The sequence below is a fragment of the Dreissena polymorpha genome, chromosome 2, assembly GCF_020536995.1.
Source record: "Dreissena polymorpha isolate Duluth1 chromosome 2, UMN_Dpol_1.0, whole genome shotgun sequence".
Classification (NCBI taxonomy): Eukaryota; Metazoa; Mollusca; class Bivalvia; order Myida; family Dreissenidae; genus Dreissena; species Dreissena polymorpha.
Window position 1 is genome coordinate 70,112,589 of NC_068356.1, and position 25,533 is coordinate 70,138,121.

The 25,533-nt window shown below is 33.4% G+C and overlaps 1 long non-coding RNA gene across 1 annotated transcript; it reads left to right on the forward strand.

Moving 5' to 3' along the window:
• Positions 1–2,041: 2,041 nt before the first annotated feature.
• Positions 2,042–13,450, forward strand: LOC127867520 (uncharacterized). The gene is made up of 2 exons (XR_008043533.1): positions 2,042–2,257; positions 12,718–13,450. It is a non-coding gene; the product is annotated as an uncharacterized LOC127867520 (long non-coding RNA).
• The last annotated feature ends 12,083 nt before the right edge of the window (positions 13,451–25,533 follow it).

A 25,533-nucleotide genomic window follows, 5' to 3' on the forward strand; every position in this document is an offset into this window, starting at 1 on the left:
TCATAAAATGTCGCCGAGTTCAATACGCAACACGTTAAGCCAAACATTTGAACTATACTAAACAAGTCAGATTGTATTGTTCGTTCATTAGTAATATTTAATAATATATACCAGTGTATTAAGAATGAGCCAGCTGCCGCAAGATTGGTGTTGTTTCAATACTGAACAGTTGTGTTTTTACCGTAGATTCGACTGGTGACCTCTGACTAGCGATCAACATTGTGTTGACTTTCTCGTACGAAGCCAATCGTTTATTTCTGCGGAAGTAATCAACAAAATGGATTGCTGGAAATGGCAGTTCCGGCATTTCCTCTAAAATTGATGTGGTTATTTTCCACAAGAGTGGAAACATTCTGGAGACGATGCTCACATGAGTCCAAACGAGGGAGATATTCACGGACTTTAACATCGCACAATAATTAAATATTGAAATTGTGTCAGTCTATTGCGAGTGTTTGGTTGTCATCCAATCAGATATTGTTGAGAAAATTGCTCAAAGCAAAGTATTTGCTTCATCGAACGATTAATATAATCTGCTATCTTACAATTTACGTTTACATAGATCGTTCTATCTGCAAAGAGCCATTCGACTAAAAACAGTGCACGGTATTTCGTGTGTTACTTTTAATTTTCCATCAGATGCATTTCCAGTATACCAGAACTACATCTTGTAACTCCATTGTTGTTTTATCGCACAAATATAAAATAACATATACGGGTACATACTTATTAATATGATGAATGCGGAATGAAAATGTCATTTTGGCATTATTTGGTTTAGTAACCATTATTTGTTCATGCGAAATCTTTATAAAATGTACATTTGTTTTTATAAAAAGATATCAATAATTAATAGGTATTCAATAACTTATCGATAAGTTGAATACTGTCGAAACAATGAAAATGTAGTAACATTTTATTATTCACAAATATGATACTGATTATTGACAAGAGCGACCACTTATCTGAACATATTCATATAAGTCAACCCTTGATTGCATTTATCGATAAACGTTCCAATATCCCAACATGCGATATGTTATCATGCATTATATCAAGAAATATAGCCAGCTTGTGACTTGCAAATATAAAGTTCAAGTGAAAACGGAAAGCGAGAGTGAGTCACTTAAGACTGACATTGTTATGATATCGATTGAGCCACATTGTATTGCGAGCAGATGCGCATCGAAGAAACGGAAATCACTGTAATCGAGTACAGACATTCAAAAGTTTCAAACGTTATAGTTTTGGACAAAAAAAGTATTGGATATATTTTATTTTAAGTTAACGTTCTACTATACTATAAACAGGACATATATGTGTGCGTATTTGTAATTGAATGTGATCCGGTAATACTTGATTAAGATGATTAAAGATAACTGTGTCAGCTTCATTGCAAAGCTCAGTGCAGTTCGAGATCAATATTTGAACAAGGACGATGATCTGATTGTGTTGGACGCCAATGGAAACAACTTGCTGCCGACGGGCGGACGTTCGGACGAGCAAAAACTGGACTTGAAGCGGATAAGCTCTGCTTTGAGCAACAAGACACAGAAGTTATACACGTTAGATGTATTTGGTAGCCACCACGTGTGTGTGATCAGCTCTCTAGGGGTGTTGATAGGTCGTGGTCCATTTAACCAAGAACCAGATCCGAAGAAAGGGAACGGTGACGAACAGACAGATGCAGAGAAGGAAAACTTTAACAAACAAAAATATGCAGAAAAGGGAAATGAAACAAAACAGTTTTGTTGCAGGACACGACATAAGGAGAAGGAGCACGTTTTTGTGGCCAAAAGGATTGCTTCTTATCTAATATTGGTAAAGAGTAGAGGCGAGACTAATTGCCTGTTGGACATATTGTTGCATTGTGTTCAAATTATACAAACACCAGCACTAGATTGACTTGCGTGATGGTTTTAATGACACTGATAAATATTAATGCACAAACTCATGATCCCGATTGTTGATGCTTATTGATGCTAACGGCTAGTGTCATCGTGACAATTAACCCATTTATGCCTAGCGTCTAGAAAAAAAGGCCTTCGGCAAACCCTGTAGTCCCAGATGAGACGCCGCATGATGCGGCGTCTCATCTGGGTCTGCGCTGTTTGCTTAAAGGAATTTCTGTAAGAAATATTCTAAATATATGAATAAATATACTAGACATCCCTTATTTTGGAAATAAATTGATCCAATTTAGAACGATAGGAGATTCCACTAGGCATAAATGGGTTAAATACTAAAGCATACACAGGTAGTTGTATACATAAATAATCAATTTGCGGCTTTTATAACGTCAGATATTCAATCTGTTTAGAAGTGGTGTAATTACAGTGTATTATTAATAAATGTGTTATTTATGTGACGATGTCGCTAGTAATTGAAGCCAGTTAACACGTGAATAAACGATTTGAAAATAAACACCAGTATTTAAAAATAAATTATTTAAAGTTTATGGTTCAAATGTCACTTCACAACACAATATTAATTTTCATATGAAAGTAGCAAGCAATACTGTGTCATAAGGAAAATGAGCAAGCTTGCAGATGCCAATACAAAGGACGAAAATATTTTATATGAAATATTGTATTGTTATAAGTATATAGAAAGGTCAAACAAGACCCATGATGAATAAATCGTGTATTAAATATAATTGTCTGCATTTGTTATGTGTATTCTCAAGCAGTTATCACGGTTAATCTTCTACTTATCATATCATTACGTATATTTAAATACATTGGCATTTAAAGTACAAATATCCAGTACAAACTGAGTTCCGCACATCGAATCTGGTGCACTATGGTTCCAACACTTTTTCTAACTTAGGTGGGCATTTGGTTCAAGTGTTATTTTGACCGCCAGGACAAATTTTCCATCATTAGTTTGACAGTCCGGACAACGGTCCCTAATTTATTCCACCCTAACTATCGTTCATGTTAAGTATTTAATAAATATGTTCGGGATTTTTGTTGAATGGCGTGAATGAAAATAAACATTAGAAACTTCCGTTCAATTATCTATGCCCAGATGGGCGGCATACAGTAATCGCATCGCCCGTCCTACTATCCCGTCAGCACAATGTTGATTGCTTCGTGTGCGGAGTGTAACTCGTAAAGTATTGAACGGGTTATAAACGCGACACGGGGCTTTAATGGAACGTACATGGTACAGAAACGATAACTATCTCTTCTGGATTTAAGGAGTTATTGTCCTTGAATGAATGTCCATGTGCGGGGCATAACTTTTTGAGTGTTGAGGGCAAAGAATCAGCTTTCTTTTTAGCTCACCTGAGCACAACGTGCTCATGGTGAGCTTTTGGGATCGCCTTTTGTCCGTTGTGCGTGCGTCTTGCGTTCGTCGTCAACATTTGCATTGTGAACACTCTAGAGGCCACATTTCTTATCCGATCTTCATGAAACTTGGTCAGAACATTTTTCCCGATGATACCTCGACTGAGTTCGAAACTGGGTCAAAAACTAGGTCACTAGGTAAAAAAATAGAAAAACCCTTGAACACTTTAGAAGTCACATTTGATGCCAAATCTTCATGTAAACTTTGCCAAAATGTTTGTCTTAATGATATGTTGGTTGAGCTAAAAAAAAATTCAGGTCCGTTGAAAAACATGGCCACCAGGGGGCGGGGCAGTATTCCTTATATGGCTATATAGAAACCTTGTGAACACTCTAGAAGTCACACTATTTGCCCAATCATCATGAAACTTGGTCAAAACATTGGTTTTATTGATATCTCGGATGAGTTCGAAAATGGTCCAGATCGGTGAAAAAACATGGCCGCCAGGGGGCGGGGCAGTTTTCTCTATATGTATATATATTGAAAACATTTGAACACTCTAGAAGTCACATTTTTGGTCCAATCTTCATGAAATTTGGTCAGAACATTTGTTTCCTGGATACGACGGTTAATTTTGAAAATGGTTCAGATCGGTAAAAAAGCATGGCTGCCAGAGGGGTCTGTTTCCTTATATTTATATAGTATAAAAGCTTGTGAACACTCTAGAAGTCACATTTTTGCCTAATCATCATGAAATTTTGTCAAAACATTGGTTATGTGGAAACCTCGGAATTGTTTGAAAATAGTCGTGAACATTTGAAAAACATGGCCATAATAACAGAGGATTATTATGTTGATGATTGGTTGGGGATGAAGTGCAACAAACGTATTTTTGCCATCTGAAAACCCTTTATTAAATAATCTCAAAAATGTAAGTAGTAATAATGATTTCACAGAAAATTACTTAGGGGAGAAACAACTGTATATAACAGTTTACTCCAAATTCCTGTGCTGGCCACTTTTCACACATTTTGTTGCATGTAATTTAATGACCGCAGACCAATGAAATAACCATTAGCCACAGCAGGTACCTCATTATCTCTGACAGTTGCTTGATGCCTAACCCCTTGTTTACATCCCTTTTGCATTGAACAGCATGGAACAGCAATTGGTATACAGTGGTATCAATATAGAGATAAACACATAAATACATGTGTCATGCATTTATTTTCGTATAAAAATCAGCATGCTGATTGCATAAAAAGAACAGATTACAACAAGCTCTTGAAATAGAAAACTTATGTACTAATATATTTCAAAAAAGGTTTATACAATATATATATATATATTTAATGGGCGTGATATTTCATATTTCTTAGCTTTAAGTACAGTGATGCCTGATTGAACTTACCTAATATGGCTATTATTTAACTTACAACTATCGCAAAGTCCCAGTGTATATTATGAATATCAAGAAGAAAAAGTAAAGATATGTACGTAAAAATATCCTTTACAGCAATAAAAAATAGATTGAAATATTCTCCAACTTTACTGTCGAACATTTATTGACAAAAAACTATCGTGTCTACATGTACACATATCATATCACAGATGTACTTTGTTCATGTATTAAAGAGATAGAGAAAATGTACTTAAAACCAACTATTTGCGATACTTATGATATTAAATGCAGCTTGTATTTGAGAATAAATTTCACAATGAAATAATAAAATGCATTTTAGTTTTGCTTTGGTAGTAAATAAAGAGTAGAAGCGTAGAGGAAGTGTTTACAAACAACACTTACAAATGTGAATAATTAACAAAATTTAACTCTTAAATGAAGTATGAAATTTCATTTTAAATCATAAATACAGATTGATTTACAAAAGTCATGTAGGCCTACATGGATGATATGTGAAATACAGTATTATGTGAAAGTCAGAAATACCATTATTCTAATTAATTTTATATACAGACGTACGTCATGTATGATATGTGAAATGCAGTATTACTTGAAAATCAGAGTATCATTGTTCTAAATAACTTTGAATGGAAAAACAGTGAAAACGTTTTTTAATAATAGAGCACACTAAGTCTGTACTTCCGCCTGTCTTCTCAGCACTCGTCCTCTTTTGAAGATTGTACACTCAATAATCGACTTATAAAGCACAAGTTAAGTATGTAAGCTCGTCTGTATGAAGTACTTTTATTATTTTTAACTCCACCTTACCAGAATAGTTTAGTTCCTTTGGGTCTCAGGTGAGCGTCTTAGGGCCCATGGCCCTCTTGTTCAGTATTTACATAGATGTTTCTCTTTGTTTATTGTGCCTAACACCATAACATTTTAATATGAAAATGAAACTTCATAGATCTACAGAGACCATTGTCGGTGAGATGAGAATGAAAGAAATATTACTCTCTTAAGTGTTTATGAAGTTATTTTCCTCTGTATTTTTGTTGTGCAGAGCCTACACACAATGTTCTTATATTGTGCAGATAATAGCTCAAATGAAAATTCATACAATTATGTTTTTTAAGCGAAAGTTCGTAGTACAATTACCATTAATTTTTCTTTGATACATATATTTATGGAGTCTATGTTCTTTGGTAAATTTTCTTGCGCCACCCATAACTATAAGAATTAACTTTGTCGCGTTATGGTAGGAATTTGTAGGTGGAATATTTTGGGATTACTTTATTGAAACATGACAGTCACAAAGTGCATATATGTACAAATAAGCTTATCGATGATGGAGAGATTAAAGAATAGTATAGTTGACACAAGGCTGGGTATGCTTGTATTGGTCAAGCAAAATTGTTAATACAGATAAATTTTGTAAATATTTGGGTGGTTTGTTTATCCCTGACTAATGGAGTTGTTTACCCTCGGGACTTCGGTTAATAAACCATTGCCCGAGCACACTGCTTAACCCTTTCTGTGCTGCATTGTTTGATGAGGTTATATATCCCATTGCTGACTTGTTTAGGCCTGATTATGCTAAATGTACCTACTTCACTTGCATTACATGTTACACTAGTTTTAACTGTCCAATCATACACAATTTGCAATGTGAACTGGTCACACATTTTTTTACAGTAATCATACCGTAAACACATTTTGATTGATCTGTTGCCATAGTTACCATAGAAACAATGATAAAAGCCAAGTTTTTTGTGTTTAAATAATCTTTATAACACTTTACATTGTCAGTTTCAATCTTATTTCTAACAGGACATATATATATATACATTCACATATCATTTGTACTTTTGTTAAGTTCGGATATTGATAATACATATTAAAGAAATTTCATAATATAGAAGACATAGTGAACAGATTCTTCCCCAAAAAAGGCCTGATTATGCTGAATGTACCTACTTCACTTGCATTACATGTTACATTAGTTTTAACAGTCCAATTAATACACAATTTGCCATGTGAACTGGTGATACCTTTTTTTTGACAATAATCATTTGGTATACACATGTGATTGATCTGTTGCCGTGGTTACCAAAGAAACAACGATAAAAACCAGGTTTTCTGTGTTTAAATCATCTTTATTACACTTTACATTGTCAGTTTCAATCTTATTTCTAACAGGACATCTATATATACATCCACACATCAAGTTCGGATATTCATAATACCGGTACATATTAAAGAGATTTCATAATATAGAAGACATAGTGAACAGATTCTACACCAAAAAATGTACAAAGAACAAGATACAAACAGTAACTTTATAACTTAACTTTCTTTTCTGAAATAAACCATGGCCTGTACTTCAAATGTAGTTTTAAAGTCTTTATTCAAATTTGAGCATATCAATTACGTTATGAAAAACTCAATTAGTTATTTCCATAGCAATGGAACATGTTTTATTTTTACATATACATTAAAATTTTGGATTTTATAATACATTTTAGTAGACAGTTAAGACATTTTTTTACAAAAATGTTAAGTATATATATATATATATATATATATATATATATATATATATATATATATATATATATATATATATAATTACTTGTCAATTAACATTTAAAAGGTCGAAAACGGCCATAAAATGGACAGCCCGATTTTACTGGGCTGTACCACTTATACAAATTTAAAACTTTGCAATGTTGGTGCGGTGCTTTAATAAAAATGTAGTAGTTTAAAAAATAGCTTTAGGGGGCAGGGGATATATTTTTGACCAAATTTCGAGTTCCGAAAGGCCGCAAACAGTCAAATCCATTGCATCAAAACAGAAAGTGACACAAGAAAGCCTTTTTTGTGTCAGTGTCATAACATAGGCAATATACATTGAAAATACAACCAAAGACAAGTCTGGCTTCTTCACTTGGGAAACTATGGCCCTTGATCTTTCCTCCCACCCACCTCATTTTTAATGAAAAATTGAGAAATTTGACCCATTTCATGGCATGCACAGAACATTCAAACAGAATGCAATCCTAGTTTTGGCTACATTTCTCATTAATTTCATCCCTGTGCTTTGTTTATTTACCTAGAAAGGTGTCTCCCATACGTTTAGATTTTTCAAAATTTACCTTCAAAGTTTTGTTCTGTTTCTGCAGCGTGAAATATTGACTTCCGACAAAAGTGAAAACCTCCTTTTTGAAGATTCAAAATTTCCTTGCTAGGGAGCTGTGGCTAGTTTTATGTTGTTTTTTTCCAAAATTTTGAGACATTCTTTCTACAACCTAACACAAGAAATACATCTTATAAATACCTAATTGATTTTTAAAAACCATAGGTAACACCTACCCTAAAGATATGTAATTTTCATGGACCCCCTTTCACTGATATATCCCCTGCCACCTTACACTGGCTGAGCCTAACGCTGTTAACAAGCGGCGTTTTTATTCGTTGATAGACTTTTAAAACGATGGCGCTGATTGACCGAAATTTCATGTTAAGAATTACAAGTAGGTCATTCCGTTTCAAAATAGAAATTTTCCCACGGCGGACGACCTTGACATTGCACTTTACAAAAAGTAAACAGTAATAGTTTAAATGAAAGAAAAAGGATAATTACATCCAAAAGAACTTTTAAAGAAATTCGTGACTTGTTTATTTTATGCTACTATTCTTATTAATTATTAATATTAGTATGATGTTTTTATTATATGTTTGTGTTTTTTTTGTTGTTGTTGTTTTTTTTAAGGAGAGAGAGAGAGAATAGCCCAATTTTCATAAGTAAAGATGGTGAAAACACACATACTGTTGTATGTGGCATCATCATTACTAGACCCATCGTACAGTAAATACTGCAATTGGTTTGTTGGAGTCTTTAGACTTTGTGATCTGTGGTTTTATTGTTAAAATTAACATAATAATATTTTTAATTTAATGTTTCTTGGGAGAGAAAAGATTACACGAAAGTGTGATATGTATAATATATGCAAACATTATTAATATTTTAGTTTTTTCAGATCACAAAGTGATTCAACATTGCCACTATATTTCTACATACATAATAAACCTATAGATAGGTGTAATTTGGTGTTTGTGTTACATGTTATGCTAGGAGCTCTAAGCGATGGTAAGATATAGAGATTTGTTAACATTCATTAATAGGGGAAGGTAGAGCCTGTTTTAATATCTCTCATAAGAAAAAAAAAAGAAGGGGATTTGCATGTTAACATGCAATTAAATAGTTTCTAACAAACAATTGAGATTGGTAATGCAATATAGTTATAAATTATATTTTTAGTATTAAGATTAGCATGTATTTGTAAGTGTGGCACAATGTTGAACACTTGCAGACAGGGGATATAGCCGTGATGCTCCAACCTAAGACCCTCTCTGTATGGAACTTATAGAGGATTAGGCTATGAAAGAAGGACGTCCCCCAAGAGTGGCGTTAAGACAATATTTAAAAGAAATTTAATGGTAATATTTATATATATACAGGAAATAACTTTCGTGTCGCCAAACGGTTACCTCTTTAGGGCCACATAAAAATCAAAGGTAAAACAGTGTACTATACAGTTAAACATTTGACAAAACAAACAATGTTTATACATAAAAGCAGATTATGTAAAGAATGTACAATATTATATGCAGTTATCGATAGGTAAAAAACAAGTTGCCACCCTGGGGGGTTAAAAGAAGGAGTTTGGAAGTGTAGGTAGGTGTGGTGGGGTGGGGGATTTCCAGCAGGGGCAAATCAACTTGGGTTTGTGTATGGGAGATAATTTTGTATGGAGAAGTATTGATGGTTTTGTCCCCTAGACTAGAGGTAGTGCACCGTAAATGGAACTAAGAAAACTACACATGGTGATTAATAAATAAAAAGAAAGAGATAATACACTCTAATGTTTAATATACTGAAATATTCTAGAAATATGTGGGATTGGTAAGGACCAACTCATACAACAATGCCGGAAATAACCCACAAAAAGCTAGCATCCATACTATAGAAATTGATATATAGGGGATGATGCAAGTTAAGAGAAAAGGTACAAGAGCACCTTATATACTTATTATACAAAATTAGTAAGTTTCTCAAGATTTAGATAAAAATTGTACAACAGTACTTTATTTGTTATGATTGTTAATATACCGCTTAATAGGAGAGTTACAATAATCCCATAAATTGAAAAAAAACCTTAAGGGATAAAATGGTATTGCAAGGTGTACATGACCCTGCACCGTGCACTCCTGTCTGACATGGCTCTTCGAGTTTTGAAGGAGAAGGGGGGGTGTCAGAGGGGAAGGGAGGGGTGCAATGCAGCCAACATACCCAGATTACTGGTCAGCCTCGTCCTTTCTTTTAAATAAAAACTGCCATAAAATATGTATATATTAAGAAACTGAATAATGTAAATGGTGGACTAACGTCATACTCTCATAAAAATGTATTAAAATAAAGAAGACCAGGTTCAATACCATTGGCCTGATTTAGAAAGGGCGGGGTTTTAGAACAATAAACCCATTAAAAACTAAAATAAAAGTTGTGTAAAAGAGACACCAAATCCAACACCAATTACTAGATCGCGTCAGTTTTGTGCAAACAATACACAGTTTTAAAGGAAGACAGTCACAAGACTGGATAATTGGTTGGTGTTGGCTGATCTCCCTCCCCCAATGATCTAGATTTTGTCAGTTATCTGACAATACAGAAGGTATTTGGCGAGGGCAGAGTAGACCGGGCCCCTAGCTGCTCCCTTGGGGTCTAGCACGTTGGAAAAGTTAAAACTAGTCCATGGGGAGTGCAATGCAGCTTCGAGGTGGTTCCTCTGTGCCTATGGTTAGGACAGTGCAGCAGCATGTGGGGCGCAGTGAGGGATTCCTGGCACCTAGGACATGCTGGGTCTATACCGAGGACATTACTTTCCCGCGCCACAGGGTGGTAATAGGGTGGTTCCTATCCTCAGGTGCGTGATGGCTCTGTCAAGCACAATGCTTGCTGAGTATCTGTCAGGCGGCCTCTTAGGGTTTTCGCGGGTCTGGTAAAAGTATGTCGACATGAAGACAAATTGTCGGCCCGATGATTCCACTCCACCCACTACAAATTTCTTTGTCAGGGAGTAGATCTCAGTAGGTGCCAGGGGTTCTCTAGCATCTACGGCCCCCTCAAGAGGCCCTCCTTGGCCCCCCTGTCGGCCTGCTCATTCATCCAATCAGATTTTGTTGAGAAAATTGCTCAAAGCAAAGTATTTGCTTCATCGAACGATTAATATAATCTGCTATCTTACAATTTACGTTTACATAGATCGTTCTATCTGCAAAGAGCCATTCGACTAAAAACAGTGCACGGTATTTCGTGTGTTACTTTTAATTTTCCATCAGATGCATTTCCAGTATACCAGAACTACATCTTTTAACTCCATTGTTGTTTTATCGCACAAATATAAAATAACATATACGAGTACATACTTATTTATATGATGAATGCGGAATGAAAATGTCATTCTCGGCATTATTTGGTTTAGTAACCATTTTTTGTTCATGCGAAATCTTTATAAAATGTACATTTGTTTTTATAAAAAGATATCAATAATTAATAGGTATTCAATAACTTATCGATAAGTTGAATACTGTCGAAACAATGAAAATGTAGTAACATTTTATTATTCACAAATATGATACTGATTATTGACAAGAGCGACCACTTATCTGAAAATATTCATAAGAGTCAACCCTTGATTGCATTTATCGATAAACGTTCCAATATCCCAACATGCGATATGTTATCATGCATTATATCAAGAAATATAGCCAGCTTGTAACTTGCAAATATAAAGTTCAAGAGAAAACGGAAAGCGAGAGTGAGTCACTTAAGACTGACATTGTTATGATATCGATTGAGCCACATTGTATTGCGAGCAGATGCGCATCGAAGAAACGGAAATCACTGTAATCGAAGTACAGACATTCAAAAGTTTTAAACGTTATAGTTTTGGACAAAAAAAATATTGGATATATTTTATTTTAAGTTAACGTTCTACTATACTATAAACAGGACATATATGTGTGCGTATTTGTAATTGAATGTGATCCGGTAATACTTGATAAAGATGATTAAAGATAACTGTGTCAGCTTCATTGCAAAGCTCAGTGCAGTTCGAGATCAATATTTGAACAAGGACGATGATCTGATTGTGTTGGACGCCAATGGAAACAACTTGCTGCCGACGGGCGGACGTTCGGACGAGCAAAAACTGGACTTGAAGCGGATAAGCTCTTCTTTGAGCAACAAGACACAGAAGTTATACACGTTAGATGTATTTGGTAGCCACCACGTGTGTGTGATCAGTTCTCTAGGGGTGTTGATAGGTCGTGGTCCATTTAACCAAGAACCAGATCCGAAGAAAGGGAACGGTGACGAACAGACAGATGCAGAGAAGGAAAACTTTAACAAACAAAAATATGCAGAAAAGGGAAATGAAACAAAACAGTTTTGTTGCAGGACACGACATAAGGAGAAGGAGCACGTTTTTGTGGCCAAAAGGATTGCTTCTTATCTAATATTGGTAAAGAGTAGAGGCGCGACTAATTGCCTGTTGGACATAGTGTTGCATTGTGTTGAAATTATACAAACACCAGCACTAGATTGACTTGCGTGGTGGTTTTAATGACACTGATAAATATTAATGCACAAACTCATGATCCCGATTGTTGATGCTTATTGATGCTAACGGCTAGTGTCATCGTGACAATTAACCCATTTATGCCTAGCGTCTAGAAAAAAAGGCCTTCGCAAACAGCGTAGTCCCAGATGAGACGCCGCATGATGCGGCGTCTCATCTGGGTCTGCGCTGTATGCTTAAAGGAATTTCTGTAAGAAATATTCTAAATATATGAATAAATATACTAGACATCCCTTATTTTGGAAATAAATTGATCCAATATAGAACGATGGAAGATTCCACTAGGCAAAAATGGGTTAAATACTAAAGTATACACAGGTAGTTGTATATATAAAATAATCAATTTGCGGCTTTTATAACGTCAGATATTCAATCTGTTTAGAAGTGGTGTAATTACAGTGTATTATTAATTAATGTGTTACGTATGTGACGATGTCGCTAGTAATTGAAGCCAGTTAACACGATTTGAAAATAAACACCAGTATTTAAAAATAAATTATTTAAAGTTTATGGTTCAAATGTCACTTTACAACACAATATTAATTTTCATATGAAAGTAGCAAGCAATACTGTGTCATAAGGAAAATGAGCAAGCTTACAGATGCCCATACAAAGGACGAAAATATTTTATACGAAATATTGTATTATTATAAGTATAAAGAAAGGTCAAACAAGACCGATGATGAATAAATCGTTTATTAAATATAATTGTCTGCATTTGTTATGTGTATTCTCAAGCAGTTATCACGGTTAATCTTCTACTTATCATATCATTACGTATATTTAAATACATTGGCATTTAAACTACAAATATCCAGTACAAACAGAGTCCCGAACATCGAATCTGGTGCACTATGGTTCCTACACTAAGGTGGGCATTTGGTTCAAGTGTTATTCTGACCGCCAGGACAAATTTTCCATCATTATTTTGACAGTCCGGACAACGGTCCCTAATTTATTCTACCCTAACTATCGTTCATGTTAAGCTTTTAATAAATATGTTCGGGATTTTTGTTGAATGGCGTGAATGAAAATAAACATTAGAAACTGCCGTTCAATTATCTATGCCCAGATGGGCGGCATACAGTAATCGCATCGCCCGTCCTACTATCCCGTCAGCATAATGTTGATTGCTTCGTGTACGGAGTGTAACTCGGAAAGTATTGAACGGATATCAACGCGAAACGGGGCTTTAATGGAACGTACATGGTACAGAAACGATAACTATCTCTTCTGGATTTAAGGAGTTATTGCCCTTGAATGAATGTCCATGTGCGGGGCATAACTTTTTGAGTGTTGAGGTCAAAGAATCAGCTTTCTTTTTAGCTCACGTGAGCACAACGTGCTCATTTTTTTTTTTTTATTCAATATAATACATACAATGTATACATGAATATATACAACATAGTGATTGTACAAAGCAATAAAGTTCAGACATGTTATACAAGATATGTTAATATGTATTTTTTTTTAAAGAGAAAAGAAAAAAATAATAGAAGAATTGTTATGAAAAATGATGAGTTGTATAAAGTCGGAAGAAAGCATACTGGACTTGTGTGTTTCGTTGTATATTCAAAATGATCTTATAAGATTGAAAAAAAAACATACAAAAATATTTTAGAAAGATAACTTACATTAGAGTGAAATGTATATAAGTGGACAAGCATCATGAGAATTTAATCCGATTCCATTTTTGTTCAAAGTTTTGTAATGTGTCATTACTGAGGGCTATTTCTTTCTCAATCTGGACTTTAAGTTTAAGACTATGGATAAAACAATTAAAATTTGGTACTTGTTTTTTGAACTTCAAGTTAAAGATGAACAATTTCATCATTATAAGAATAAAATTCACAATATTATTACAATCTTTTGATTTCAATGAGTAAATTCCGAAACTTACATTTAAGAAAGATAATTTAACGTTTAGTTGCTGTTGTTCAAGAAAAGATGTTAAATGATTCCAAATAGGCTGGATGTGTTTGCACTCCCAAAACAGGTGTTCTATAGTTTCGATGTTTTCACTGCAGAAGTCACACAGATTTGAGTTAGATAATTTGCATTTAAAGAGGTATTTATTTGTAGCTATAATTCTATGTATGTTTTTATATTGAAAATTTCTCAGAGTGCTTTCAATAGTTGCTTTATATGGCATGGTAAATATGTGTTTCCAATTAAGTTCATGTACTCCGAAAAGGACTTGCCATTTATTTTGGGTTTTTGAGTTTTCTGTAGGGTTTTTAATTTGTAGTGTGTAAAATATTTTATTTGTTTTGTTTTTTCTTCCAAGTATATTTTCTACGAATGTTGTTTGAGTACATGGTGTATTATTTGTATTGATTACAGATTTAATATGTATGGGTATGCTTTTGATTAATGTGTAGTACTTCAGAAAATTATTTGAAGGTATTCCGTATATGTAGCATATATCATTAAAAGAGTAGAAATCCTTAATTCTGTAGTCATATAATTGGTCGACATATTTAATGCTTCGTTCAAACCAATCTTTATAGAAAAACGTCTTATTAATTGAAGTTATGTCTTTATTGTTCCATAGAATAGTTTTACTGCTTGTTTGGGTTTCTAGGTTATGCGTGACATCACACCATGCTGATAGAACATCAGACAGAAATATGTTTTCGTTTGCAATTTCATGTAAGATAGATTTGCTGATGTTACATTCAAAGAGTAAGGAGTCACCATATTTTTTTAGGATTTTCTGATAGAATAATTTCCATTTACTTGTATTGGCATTGTCTAGGTATCTTTTAACCCAGCTGCATTTGATTGCATTCAAGAATGAGTCAATGTTCGTTAATTGGATACCTCCATTTTCTACAGATTGAATTAACTGAGTTCGTTTTATTTTATCAGGCTTACCGTCCCATATGAAATTAAATATTGCTGATTTTATATCGTTAATAATATCATTTGGTGGATTTGGGAGGACTGTTAATACATAAATTAATTTAGGAAGTGCAAACGTTTTCAATACTGTGTTTTTTCCGATAAGTGTAAGTTTACGGTGATGCCATGATTTTAAGCAGTTTTTAAAATTCTGTAATTTAGGTAGTATGTTTTTAAGAACTGTATCTTTTTCATTATTTGTGAAAGTAATTCCTAACGTTGTGGCTTCATCGGATGTCCAATTAAATTTCATTTCTTTTTTATATAGGACATTACTTTGTTTTAATTTTCCTGCTCGTAGCACAGTATATTTACTTTTGTTTAATTTCAGACCCGATGTCATTCCGTAAAGGGTTAGCGATTCTATTAGGTTATGGAAAGAATCGTAATTGTCGTTTAAAAAATAAGTTGCATCGTCAGCAAATAGGGACTGTTTGATTTCTTCGTCAGGTTCTAGTGATATGCCTTTTATGTGTTTATTTGATTGGATGTGATGTGATAGATACTCGATGCAGATAATAAATAGCGATGATGAGAGTGGACATCCTTGTCGAACCCCTCGTTCGATGTTAAAACTGTTTGAAAAGAAGCCATTGTTAATGATTAAACTGTTAATATCGGTATAGAATAGTTTGACCCATTGAATGAGACTTTCACCACAGTTCATATTTTCTAAGCAAGGGAACATAAATGAATGATCAAGCGAATCGAATGCCTTTTCGAAGTCTGCAAAGAATATTAGACCAGGATTATTTGAATTGTTGAAATAGTTTATGCATTCTTGGATAAGACGAACGTTTTCACCAATGTAACGTCCCTTTATGAAACCAGATTGAGATCTTGAAATGATTGCTGGTAATACTTTTTTTTATAATGTTTGTTATACTTTTAGTTGCAATTTTATAATCATTGTTTAGTTAACTAATCGGGCGCCAGTTTGATAAGGATTCTAAGTTTTTTCCAGGTTTTGGAATAAGTGATATAATACCTTGTTTTTGTAGCGTAGTTAAGTTTTCGTTGTTAAATGAATAGTTTAGTGAATTAATTAGATGTGTTTTTATATCATTCCAGAATATTTTATAAAATTCGATTGTGATGCCATCAGATCCTGGGCTTTTGTTATTTTGCATATCTTTTAGGGCTAATCCACATTCATATTCATTAAGCAATCCGTCGCACAGTTGTTTTTCCTCTTCGTTTAAAGCATGATGTGTATTTTTAAAAATGGTGTTGTTTTCAACATGTTTTCGTTTATAGAAGGTTTCGAAAAATAAACGTTGTTCTTCTAGTATTTGAGTCATGTTTGTTATATCTTTGCCATTGACTACTAATTTGTGTATAGTTTTTTGTTCACTTCTACGTTTTTCAATGTTTGCGAAGTATTTTGTATTTTTCTCATTGTGTTCTACATGCTGTGCACGCGCTCTTAGTATTATTCCATTGAGACGTGTATGATAGATTCCATCTAATATTTGTTTTTTAAATGTTATTTCATTTTCAATGTCGGTGGTATCATTTGTGTTTGTTTGATGCAATTGTTTTTCAAGTGTTTCAATGGTTTTGATGGTTTCAGTTTCAAGTTTGTGTGTTTCTTTTTGTTTAAATGATGTGTATCTAATTGTTGTGTTACGTATATTTCCTTTAATTACTTCCCATAAGGTGTTTGGGTTTGCATCTTTATTATTTTGAACTGTATTTAATATTTCCTGTTTTATTTGTGTTTGATATTGTGTATCCAATAAGATGCTGTTGTTAATTTTAAAGTATCCTGGGCCTCTTTCAGGTTGTATATTATGCAGTTTAAGTTCAACTAGAGAGTGATCAGTCATAAATCCTGGTTTTATGTTACATGTGTCAATAATGTTGCAAAGAGATTCAGATATTAAAAAATAGTCTAGTCTACAAAATATTGTTGGTTTTGTGTTTGAGTGCCAGGTGAATTTGCTTTCGTTTGGGTGTACTGTACGCCAGATATCTATCATATTGTAGTTTTCAATTATGTTATTTAAAATATTTCTATTTTTAGGATGAGTATAAAGGTTTCCATTCTTTTTATCTAATACTGGGTTCAGGACAGTATTGAAATCACCACCGATTATAATATTTTTATCTTGGTTATTAATTATAATGGATTGTAATGTTTCGTAAAATGTGGAGTCATCTATGTTAGGACCGTAAACGTTGATTAATGTTAGTTGTGTTTCATGTATTTTTATATCTATACTTGCTAGTCTGCCAATTATTATTTCGTTAAGGTTATCAACTGTGATCCCTATGTTACTTTTTATCAGAAAGGCAATGCCTTGTTTATTAGTATGTTGTCCACTGAGATAGATTTCTCCGTCCCATTCATCTTTAAAGGTTTGTGCTAAAGTATGTGTCAAGTGACTTTCCTGTATTAGGCATATACTATTTTTTTTTTCGTCTAACCATTTGAAGATTTTTATGCGTTTATCTTTATTGTTTAGCCCTTTTACATTTAAAGTACATAATGTAATCATTTAAAATGGTGAAGGGTGTTGTAAATGATAATGTGTGTGTGCTTGTCCGGTTGATCTTTATTTATTTTTTTTAAGTCCAGTTGCTTTCTATTATAAGAGATAAGATATCCATACATACAAACAACGAAAAAAAGAAAACACAAATTATGGAAACAAAAAGATGAATATTCCATAGAAACGAAGAAATAAGAAAAATAATCACAAGAGTAAGAGAAAAATAATAAACGACTATATTCACTAAAGTGAACATTTTAGGGTATCCTTTCGACATCTAAAATGAACTGAATAAAAATAAAAATAGCATATACAAGTCAGTAAATATAATCATAAATCACTATTTCAAGATAATATTTAATGCAAACAACTGAAAAGAAACAAAATACTTAATTATTTCCTTTTAGTCATATGTGGAGTTTTAATAATTGTATTAATCATAGTGTACTTATTATGTTCGTGTGTGTATGCATGTGTTCATAATTTTATTTCATTCATAAAAAGTTCCCGTACATTGTGGCAACCTAGTGCACGCTAAATTGCCGCTACGGTTTACCAAGCAAAACTATATAATTTTAAACTGTTTAGTATGTATTAAGAGACGCCACTCTATGGCAGTCTAAAACACGAAAATCGAAAGTTTAGACAGCCGTAATGGCCTTTTTTTTAATGAAGTGTCTATGTATGTAACAATAATATTTTCAGTGGATGTGTGTATGTATTTAACAAAAATAGCAGTGTATAGCGTGTATGTGTCTGCGCGCGTGTGTGTGCTCTTAATTGTGTAGGACTGTGTTTATTATAGCATAAAACGACCAATAGCATATTGTCAGCTCATGAAAAACTTATATATCTAATAGCATTGCATTACACAGTATACTATTAAATTTGACGTGACTACTGTAGACCTACATAAGTTCGTGTGTGTATGCATGTGTTCATAATTTTATTTCATTCATAAAAAGTTCCCGTACATTGTGGCAACCTAGTGCACGCTAAATTGCCGCTACGGTTTACCAAGCAAAACTAGAATATAATTTTAAACTGTTTAGTATGTATTAAGAGACGCCACTCTATGGCAGTCTAAAAACACGAAAATCAAAAGTTTAGACAGCCGTAATGGCCTTTTTTTTAATGAAGTGTCTATGTATGTAACAAAAATATTTTCAGTGGATGTGTGTATGTATTTAACAAAAAATAGCAGAGTATAGCGTGTATGTGTCTGCGCGCGTGTGTGTGCTCTTAATTGTGTATGACTGTGTTTATTATAGCATGAAAACGACCAGTAGCATATTGTCAGCTCATAAAAAACTTATATATCTAATAGCATTGCATTACACAGAATACTATTAAATTTGACGTGACTACTGTAGACCTACATAAAACATAATCTTCAAACGCAAAAAAAAAATGTGTTCTTACAAAGTAATAATACGTACAAGGCGTAACAACAACAATGTGTGCACATATACAGTACTCATGTATACAATCGCAGCAATTAAAGTAAGAACACGTACAAGGTGTAACAGCAACAATGTGTACATATATTCAGTACAAATGTATACAATCACGGCAGTTAAAGTAAGAACACGAACAAGGCGTAACAACAACTATGTGTGCATATATACAGTTCTCATGTATTCATAAAGCCTGAGTAGTGCATTCGCTTAAGAAACAATTAAGGTATTTATTAGTAACAATTAAATACCAATTAAATACATTTGTTCATGTAACGATTGTTCGAACTTTATGTTGTACACATATAATTTATTTAATATTTAATTTATTTATAATTTATAATATATTTAGTATTTAATTTATGATGTTTTCGTTATTTATATGTTAACATGGTTTGTACTGACACTTGTACCATACGCATGTGTTCATAATTTTATTTCATTTATAAAAAGAAAACCCAGTACATTGTGGTAACCTAGTACACCCAATAATAATAAATGGTAATGTAAAAAAACACAAAAAACTTCAATACAAATATATTGTATTTTCTAAAAAGTCGCACAATAAAGAAGAGTATAAAAATACAGAAATTGTTTGCACAACTTAAATATGACTATTTCAACAACACAAAAGCAAAACATAACAGCTGTCAAAGTGTTTTCATAAGCAGACGTACAATGCATTCACCCAACGGATCAATTCAAATAACCCATTATATTATCAACCGTTAGCAATCAACCTCACATAAAAAATGCATATTCCCTGCCTACCACTTGTTTTAACCGTTAGCTGTGAACGGGTTATTACTCTAGATATTAGAACGAGTATATAATTTGTGGTTGATGTACCGTGCGTTTAAAAACTGTCAGTACAGCTTTAAATAGTACTTGTACTTTTTTTAGCGTAGCTTGTGTATACGTTCACTTTTTATTAAAGTTGAGGTATCTTAAAAAAATCAAAAAATTTGTTTTGACATCTATCCCAAAATAATTCTGACACGTTGTAATGGCATTAATGAAGTAAATAATCCAATATGTTTTTACAAACATGTATGTTATTTAATTTATCGTTTATTGGGTGTTATATTAATTAACTACAGTACTGATATAGGAAAACATTAATGTTTTTTATGTATGAGCTGTTTACATACAGTTTTTAAATGCCTGCATACCAAAATAGTTAAAACAAGAGCTGCGTTTGTGAACCACAACGCCCCCTATTGTGCCGCTTGGATTGTGTATTTTTTTTGTTTCAAACATATTTAACCAGGATGTATGTGTTATGCATTTCATACTTAATAGGAACAGAATTCTTTCTTGCTTACTTGGAACTGCATACACATGAGACAAAAGAAGCAGTATTGTGGCAAATGGTATTAAATGCTGTATTTTAAATATCTTAAATTTGATATCATTACATATAAAAAAAATACAATTTTACACGGGAATTTGCATGATAAATCTATATACATGTAATATAATACATATTAAATAGAAAGGTACTTATTTTTTCCGCCTCATGTTTTAACAGTGAGAGGGGAAACAAAAAGGCAGCGAATCCTGTATATTTTCCAGTAAATTAACACCTAAGTCAATACTCAATACATACAGGGTTGTGATAAGTATTTATAAAAAGAAATAATTCCAATATGTACATATTTACAAGTATATTTTTGTGTTTTGACCATGTTTACTTTATATATCAGGATAGAGAAAAAAAGGTAGATTGTAAACAACGCTTTATTTGTTTATTACAGAAACAGAATTGCGTTTATCATAAATTTTATTATACTGAATTACTTGATGATGATTAACTGACACGCCTGATTACAAGGGGAGTAACTGCGTTGATAAGTAGTGCACGGAAAACTAGGACGTAGCTACAACATATGTGCAATTGATAAAAAGATGGAAGAAAATATATTATTATTATTTCACAAAGAGACGAGCGCAATATGTATAGTAGAACAGCTTAAAAACTACACTTGATTTTCGTTCAATATTAACGTAAAATCTGTTCGAGAAAAAGAGTGCAAAAAGAGTAATTTTCCATAAATTCAGTGTAATTATACATTCATTAGATATCAATATATAATACAAATCGGTTTAACTGTCAATTTTTTCTTCTTGTGAACCGTCTAGAGTTCCCTGGGAGGGGGTATTGAGTGATTCGGAGTAAGACTTTCGTGGCCAAGGTTTTGATAACCAGTTTTTGTAATCTGCGAAAGCTATTTGTGTGGCGTGTTGATTTCCTTTGAAAAGCGCGTAGATTTTCCCCTCAAAGGACCAGCATTTTTCGACGTTGGCACTATCTTTAAGTCGCACTGATGCCAGGATTTCAGCGTTAAGTTTTGTAAGGTCTTCGTTGACGAAGATGCCGGTGCCTCTGAATTGCTTAGCTTTTCGTAAGATGTCGACTTTCGTTTGTCGTCTCACAAATTTTATAATAATAGGCCTGTTTTCGGTTGGTTTAAATTTTCCTAATCGGTGGGCGATGTCTATGTCGCTCGGTGTTATCGGTATACCTAAGTGCTCGTTTACGAGCGATACTATTTTCTGTGTTACGGTGCTTGATGACTGCCGCTCTTGATCGTCTAGAACGCCAGTCATTCTGATGTTGTTTCGTCTACTATATTGTTCCGTATTGTTTTCGAATTCATTATGAATGGCGGAAGTGCTTTTTTCAGTGTGTAACATTTCATTTTTGCTTTTAAGTTCCTCAATTTGTTTGTTCTTTTCTAAGACGTCATTTTGTAATTTTTCAATGTCACGTTTTTGCTCAAAAACGCTTCCTTCTAGGATTTCGAGTCTTCGTAGAACGGTCCCAAGAAGTTTCTCCTTTATTTGCTCGACAGTTTCCTTAACAATTTCTCTAATGAAGGAAGAATCTTCTTTTGTAAGAACTTTGGACAGTTTATTATTTATTTCCTCTAATTTTTTTTCGATACATTGCTCAGATGTCATATTAGTTTCGTTTGATGCACTTTTAACAAAGGTTGACATTGTTTTTTGTTTCTTGGAATCCGGTTTCGATTTTTTCTGTTTGTTACTATTTAGGGGAGTGTTTTTTGCAGCATTATCTTCATTTTCAAACACCGTACTGTCCAGTATACTTGCTTCTGCATTTGTCGTTTCGCTTGCAGTAGATGAGTGTTGCCGTTTTTTCATTTTGTTTATAGAGCTGCTACGGAGCGATTGTTATAAGCCGATAAAGCACGTATTAACGGTTGATATGTCTCTTTAATAAATCGCTATAGCGAGTCCTTCAAGCGTGACGATTCGATCCGATTTGTCAAGCGTGACGAGTGACCAATAATGGTGACTGCTTTGTAATACACCTGTCAAACACCTGTTACGCTATTCCCCGCCCATAACTCTGATTGTGGAAAAATCTGTAAATGTCATTAAATTGTTAAAACCTGTGCGATTGATACATACGATGTAGAGTCCTATATATCCAACACATATGCACTTTTACACTTTTCACACTTATAGCATTTTGACACTTCTGTAATACACTTGTAAAAACATCTGTAACGCTATTCCCCGCCCATTTTTCTTACTGTGGAAAAACTGTAAATGCCATTAAATGTCTAAAAACTGAAGATTGATACATACGACGTAGTCCAATATATCCAGCACATATGCACTTTTCACATTTTTCACACTTTTTGCATACGACCACTGACTGTATATGCTATTCTAATTTAAATAAGAATTACATTTTTCTCTTTACCACTTGTTTTGACCGGAACCGGAAATCAAAAAACTCATGGTGAGCTTTTGTGATCGCCTTTTGTCCGTCGTGCGTGCGTCGTGCGTTCGTCGTCAACATTTGCCTTGTGAACACTTTAGAGGCCACATTTCTTATCCGATCTTCATGAAACTTGGTCAGAACATTTGTCCCGATGATACCTCGACTGAGTTAGAAACTGTGTCATGCTGGGTCAAAAACTAGGTCACTAAGTAAAAAAATAGAAAACCCTGTGAACACTTTAGAAGTCACATTTGATGCCAAATCTTCATGTAAACTTTGCCAAAATATTTGTCTTAATGATATGTTGTTTGAGTTCAAAAATTGTTCCGGTCCGTTGAAAAACATGGCCACCAGGGGGCGGGGCAGTATTCCTTATATGGCTATATAGAAACCTTGTGAACACTCTAGAAGTCACAATATTTGTCGAATCATCATAAAATATAGTCAAAACATTGGTTTTATTGATATCTCGGATGAGTTCGAAAATGGTCCAGATCGGTGAAAAAACATGACCGCCAGGGGACGGGGCAGTTTTCTCTATATGTATATATATATTGAAAACATTTGAACACTCTAGAAGTCACATTTTTGGTCCAATCTTCATGAAATTTGGTCAGAACATTTGTTTCCTGGATACGACGGTTGAGTTTGAAAATTGTTCAGATCGGTAAAAAAAACATGGCTGCCAGGGGGGTCTGTTTCCTTATATTTATATAGTATAAAAGCTTGTGAACACTCTAGAAGTCACGTTTTTTGCCTAATCATCATGAAATTTTGTCAAAACATTGGTTATGTGGATACCTCGGACTTGTTTGAAAATAGTCGTGAACATTTGAAAAACATGGCCATAATAACAGAGGATTATTATGTTGATGATTGGTTGTGGATGAAGTGCAACATACGTATTTTTGCCATCTGAAAACCCTTTATTAAATAATCTCAAAATTGTAAGTAGTAATAATGATTTCACAGAAAATTACTTAGGGGAGAAACACCTGTATATAACAGTTTAGAGTCAGGCTCCAAATTCCTGTGCTGGCCACTTTTCACACATTTTGTTGCATGTAATTTAATGACCGCAGACCAATGAAATAACCATAAGCCACAGCAGGTACCTCATTATCTCTGACAGTTGCTTGATGCCTAACCCCTTGTTTACATCCCTTTTGCATTGAACAGCATGGAACAGCAATTGCTATACAGTGGTATCAATATAGAGATAAACACATAAAAACATGTGTCATGCATTTATTTTCGTATAAAAATCAGCATGCTGACTGCATAAAAAGAACAGATTACAACATTGAAGCAAGCTCTCGAAATAGCAAACTTATGTACTTATATATTTCCGAGAAAGGTTTATACAATATATATAAATTTAATGGGCGTGATATTTCATATTTCTTAGCTTTAAGTACAGTGATGCCTGATTGAACTTACTCAATATGGCTATTATTTAACTTACAACTATCGCAAAGTCCCAGTGTATGTTATGAATATCAAGAAGAAAAAGTAAAGATATGTACGTAAAAATATCCTTTACAGCAATAAAAAATAAATTGAAATATTCTCCAACTTTACTGTCGAACATTTATTGACAAAAAACTATCGTGTCTACATGTACACATATCATATCACAGATATACTTTGTTCAAGAATTAAAGAGATAGAGAAAATGTACTTAAAACCAACTATTTGCGATACTTATGATATTAAATGCAGCTTGTATTTGAGAATAAATTTTACAATTAAATAATAAAATGCATTTTAGTTTTGCATTGGTTGTAAATAAAGAGTAGAAGCGTAGAGGAAGTGTTTACAAACAACACATACAAATGTGAATAATTAACAAAATTTAACTCTTAAATGAAGTATGAGATTTCATTTTAAATCATAAATACAGATTGATATACAAAAGTCATGTAGGCCTACATGGATGATATGTGAAATACAGGTATTATGTGAAAGTCAATAATGCCATTATTCTAATTAATTTTATATACAGACGTACGTCATGTATGATATGTGAAATGCAGTATTACTTGAAAATCAGAGTATCATTGTTCTAAATAACTTTGAATGGAAAAACAGTGAAAACGTTTTTTAATAATAGAGCACACTAAGTCTGTACTTCCGCCTGTCTGCTCAGCACTCGCCCTCTTTTGAAGATTGTACACTCAATAATCGACTTATAAAGCACAAGTTAAGTATGTAAGCTCGTCTGTATGAAGTACTTTTATTATTTTGAACTCCACCTTACCAGAATAGTTTAGTTCCTTTGGGTCTCAGGTGAGCGCCTTAGGGCCCATGGCCCTCTTGTTCAGTATATACATAGATGTTTCTCTTTGTTTATTGTGCCTTACACCATAACATTTAAATATGAAGATGAAACTTCATAGATCTACAGAGACCATTGTCGGTAAGATGAGAATGAAAGAAATATTACTCTCTTAAGTGTTTATTATGTTTTTAATAAAATGTTTTTTATTTTCCTCTGTATTTTTGTTGTGCAGAGCCTACT